The sequence below is a fragment of the Trifolium pratense genome, linkage group LG6 (assembly GCF_020283565.1).
Source record: "Trifolium pratense cultivar HEN17-A07 linkage group LG6, ARS_RC_1.1, whole genome shotgun sequence".
NCBI lineage: Eukaryota > Viridiplantae > Streptophyta > Magnoliopsida > Fabales > Fabaceae > Trifolium > Trifolium pratense.
The window spans coordinates 25,309,232-25,315,231 of NC_060064.1; positions in this window are offsets into that span (position 1 = coordinate 25,309,232).

Here is a 6,000-nt window from a genome sequence, read left to right on the forward strand (position 1 = left end):
AACTCCATTCATGCTGGGTTTTCCCGGCATTGTGTATTGCGGAACAATTCCACACTCATCGAGGAAAAGCGCGAAGGGCCCTGGACGTTGTTCCCCTGATCCATCATACCGACCATAGTATTCACCACCACGGTCAGACCTGACAGCCTTTATTTTCTTTCCAAGTTGAAGTTCGACTTCAGCTTTGAATGACTTGAACACGTCCAGAGATTGAGATTTCTCATGAATCAAATAAAGGTAGCCGTACCTCGAGTAATCGTCTATGAACGTAATAAAATACCGTTGTCCATTCCAAGAACCTGAAGGGAAAGGACCACATATATCGATGTGAATTAGTTCTAAGACATCCTTAGCTCTTTCGGCATGAAAATTCCTTTTGTTTGTTTGCTTACCCTTGATACACTGAATGCAGACTTCAAAGTCCGACAAGTCAAGGGATCCAAGAATACCGTCTGACATAAGCCGCTGAATTCTCTGTTTAGAGATATGACCTAATCGCTTATGCCATAAAGTGGCAGAATTCTCATTTAATTTTCGTTTTGTACCATGCGACTCTATTTGCATTATTTCGTTATAAGGACATTCAATATCAAGCATATAAAGATTATCATTCAAAGAACCGTAACCGACAACATTTGAATCATATGAGAGGCTAAATTTATTATTTCTAAACGAACAAGCATAACCAAATTTGTCCAACATAGAAATAGAAATTAAATTCCGTCTAATAGACGGAGCAACAAAAGTCTCAAGTAAATCCAAATGAAAACCAGTCTTTAACAATAATCTAAAAGTCCCTATAGCCTCGACTGCAACTTTATTGCCATCGCCCACATAGATGAATCTTTCAGCATCACTTGGCGGACGGCTCCACAGGCAGCCCTGCATGGACATACTAATGTGAGTAGTAGCACCAGAATCTACCCACCAAGTATCCTTAGGTACAGAAACTAAATTAATTTCAGAACAAACAAAAGTAAGAAAATTACCCTTCTTTTCACGCCATGAGGCGTACTTGGAACAATCTTTCTTCATGTGTCCAGCCTTCTTGCAGAAGAAACATGTGGACTCCTTAGGTTGTTCCCTTGTTTTCTTGTTCTGGAAAAAATTTCCCGCAGTTTTCTTTAGCCTCTTAAAGTTAGTCCCACTTAGCATAGAGATAGAGTTGATTTGAGCAGTGAAATTAGGAGTGGTGGCAGCAGCAACTGGATCGAAGAGAGAACAATAAACATACAATAACATTTGTAGGCATGTCATCAAATAATCATATGGACATGCACAATATTCTTTATATGCAAATTAAATAAGACCCAAACAAGATACCAAGCACACCATTAATTCCCAATCTTTGATTGCAAGAATTAACTGTAAACGGTACTCTCACGCAATGATCAAATATTGGTAATAAGTCCTGTCAGATAATGTGCGTCTTTGACACCAACCATTACCCACATGGAGAAAAAAAAAACTTAATAATTACCACATATTTATCATCACAGGTATGCAATTGTTCGGCCAAACTGTGTCTTCCTTTTGGCCGACTAAAACAGCTCGCATGAACAATTACACACTACATCTTTTATAATTTCAATTGAATCAAATTTACGCAACAGAGATTACTTTTGCAACATGTTGTTTCAATCAACTCAACTAAAATTATTAGACATTTTAATTTAATAAATTAAATGGGAAGGTCTTAAAATTCACATAAACATTACTTACGAATGTAATGTCAAAATTGTATGTTATCTGATCGTTTAATAATCAAATGACTATTAAACTAAGAACCTAAACACAAAGTTGTGTTTATATCAAGTACACACCAGCACATGCTGGTTGCACTCACGGGGTATGAAATCAGTAAGTATGAATTAAGCACGTTCAATTGTGCTCAAGTGTACATACGTGGGTACGAAGGGAAAAATTATATATCATACACGTTATTGTTCATTTAGTTTATAATGAAATTTAATTGTGGCCAAAGCCACTGACATGATTTCTCAAAATAATAAGTACCAATGAATCAAAATTAGCCACTGAAATTGAATTTAATCAAATGAGAGAAACATCATCGATTAAGGCTAATTAAAATTGAATAAGCACATAAAATTGTCCTCAACAATAACATACATAAGCAATACGTGGGAAAAGGAAAGGTACTGTACACATTGAATTTATTTTCGGTTTTTAACAAACATTAATTAAATAAATCCAAAAGATATAGCCATTGACATAATTAAATACTATAATTAACATTGGCTAATTAAAAGGACATAATGAATCATGTCTATAATATGTAATTGAAAGTCCGGAAAAAAAATGGACTTTGTTTTCTTGATTTCACAAAGTTGAATAAAACCAAAATTATTCACCGATAGCTTTTCCAAAAAAAAAAAAAATTGAATAAAGTATCTAATTTAATTAAATTAGAGAGACGAATCGGTTTCATATTTCTTAATGAAATGTACTGATCCGGAAAAAATTGATCCGACAATTATGAAATTAAAGTGAATAGCCATTAATATTTCAAAAAATCAAATAAGGTGATCCGATTTAATACTGTAATTAATAATTATATACCATAATTGAAAATAATTCACAATAATGTTGACAAAATTAATCTGGATCTTTATGGAAAGAAATTAATAACAAAATAATAACCGATACTCATATTTGGAAACCAAATCAAATATGTTAATTTGTTTCAAATTAAAACCGAAGGAAACAAATCAGAGTTATATCAATTTATTATTTTTAATTGAAAAACAAGTCAACAACAAAAATTTCACTCGGTGAAAAAACTAAAGAAGGAGAAAATAACTTCAATACTAACCCACCAAAAGTTTCATGTTCACATACGATCAATTTGATAAGCCAGATAAAAATAATCACATATATGACATAAACTTGAATCATAATTTGAATAAAATAGTTCAACTTAAACATGATGGTTGTACATATACAGGAAGATCCAAACAGCATATGTAGTCATATCGTAACAAAGGTATATGCATATACGCACATGAATACTACAAATCCTCAAATATTCAAGACTGCCATAACTCTAAAGAAAATTTTGCATTTTCCAACCTTATCATGGCAAACTATGAATTATGAAAAGCCTATACGAACATAGGAGTAGCATATACATATTTTCAATAAATTAACACTGAATCATTTTAACAGAGTGACAACATGCATATACGAGATCACTCAAAAACAGAAACCGCAAAATAAAATATAAAATAGATAAACACAACCTCATGTATATTTTATTCCGCAAACTATAAACGATACCGAAAGGCAATCATATTCATATAAACACAGTCAATGGAAATAACATCAAACCAAATCAAACCAAATATATATGACCGAAAATATAGATATTCATAAGGATCAAGCATGTCCTGCTCTGATACCATTTGTTAGAATTAAATCTAAATTAAGATTAAACACATATACATGCTTAACAATATTATGACATTTACGTTAGTGCGAAAACAAAATAGTCATAGAAGCATGTATAAAATCATAGGATCGACAAGATGATCTTTAGGAATACCTGGATCCATGATGAAAAGTCCTTTGCAGTGATCCTGAAACACAAAAGATTGCGGCTAGTTTGGTTCTTCTTCAACCAGTACCCTGATGCCTTGATTCTCTTCAGATGGGGAGAAGAGAGTGTTTGCTTTCGTACGGTGTATTGGGGACCATAGCCTTATATAGGGTGATGGCCCATTAGGGTTCCCATTATCCCGAAATGGGCCATCATGACATCCACTCATTTGAGCCCATATCCAACTAATTAAATAATTAATTAATTAATTCTAAATAGAAATCTAATATAGCCTTTTAACTTTATTTGACCACTTAATCAATTTAGGCTCTTAATTGATAAATAGCTAATATAATTAATATAAATATATATGCCCACATAATAATTATTGGAATATAATAATTGAATAATATAAAATATTCCAACATGAATAACACGTGGATTTGTGTTAGAACTTGTTGTTGATGATGAGTTTTAGAAGAAAGGAGGGAGGTGGTATGAAAGGCATGCATAAACACCCACAACGATGAAGAAAGAAGCATTGATTTGTGTAAATGTGTGTCAATATGATTGACATGATGACATTACAGAAATAATAAATAAACGAGATTTTCTTCGGTTCTTTTCATAAGAAACATTATTTTTTATTCATTAAATAGTCAATGTATTTGATTGCGGATCAGATATACCAGTTATTTTATAAATTTAAAAAATTTGATTATCGATCAGATATATTAATTATTCAATAAATCCAAAAGAATCAACCGTCTCTTGTAACAAAACCAAAAAGAGAATATATATATATATATATATATATATATATATATATATATATATATATATATATATATATATATATAGACACATGTTAGGAAGGAGATCCACTTAAACTGTGGATACAGTAAATGTTGAGTTTACGATGCAAGGATAAGAGAATAATTGTGAAGTTGAAGACTAGTGCATGCCTTTAATAAGGGTGAAAAAGAGAGTTAGCCAAATAGTATAACACTAATGAAGCCAAACCTATGATTGTTTGATTAAGAGACCAAAGTGGCGTCAATAAACTAATAAGTAGGCTATTTTTTTTTTTTAAAAAAAAACTACTAATAAGTAGGCTAATTAAATGTAACGGAGGTGTCGGTATTTTGACTTATAATAACTAGTCGGACACCTCCTTTCCAACCATAAAATACAACTATCTCTTAACCTTTCCTAATTTCCACATGACACCAAAATATATATTATTATTTGCATGATATGTATGTGTATATATATATATATATATATATATATATATATATATATATATAAATTTTAGGAAATTATTCTCTCTTCTTTAAAAGATATTTAAATTCTCATTTTATTTTAAAATATACACTCTACTCTCTCCCCTTATATAAAATATATTTGAGAAAATTTCACTCCCATCCTATACCAAAAAAAAAAAAAAAAACCATTCCCATCCTATAAAAGAAGTTTGAATTTCATTCCTCTCCCTTCTTATATTAAAACCTAGATTTTTCTTGTTTAATGAAATTCCATTTTAATATAATCAAACTTCTAATACATAATATATTTTCATTATTATATTTTTCTCACATCATTAACATATAATGTTAAATGTTTTTATTTTTATTTTTACCAAATGTTAAATATTGTTATATACTATTAAACTATACAAAATAAAATACAAATCTCGATTAAAAAGATTATATTAAATTTTATAATCTAAAATAATAAATTTAATAATAATATATTCAAAGAACGGAAAGTTAATTTCTTAAATGAAGACTTAAAAGTTTTTTTTGACATATCTGTCTAATTTTCATTGATGTTAGATTGTATAGGTTTTTTTAATAGGTTTTCTTCGTTAGAGGGATTTATATATATTTTTTTGACAAGCAAAAACTTATATCATTTCATTATTCAATAAAGAGGTAATACAATGTGATAATGTCTCAAAGATACAGCGGCTAGGTCAGGAAATGACCGCCTTAACAAGAGTAAGGGCTACCATGTTCGCTTGCCGCTTAACAAACTTAACCATAAAGTTTGGGTTATAAGATAAAATATTAATAACATGACAAATAAGAGAACTAAACTCAGAGTTTCCACCTCGAAAATGATTGATTGCATCCACTGTACACTTTTAGAATCCGTGTCAAAAATTCCATGTTAGAGGTATTTATATTTGAGACTTGTATGTGAGTACATATTTCAACGGAGTTTTGAAGATTGGTTCGTGACGTTTACGTTATGAGAGTCCATCCATCTCTATGGTTAGCTTGTATAGGTTTTATCAACAACATATATAGAATTTGTGTAACAATAATAATGTAGCTTTTTTGTTGCAACAATTCATTAGCCTGTTGTTTTCGTTGTATTTAAGATGATTCTCTTTAAATTGTAAGAGTTTTAAATTGTAAGAGTTAAATATCCCTTAT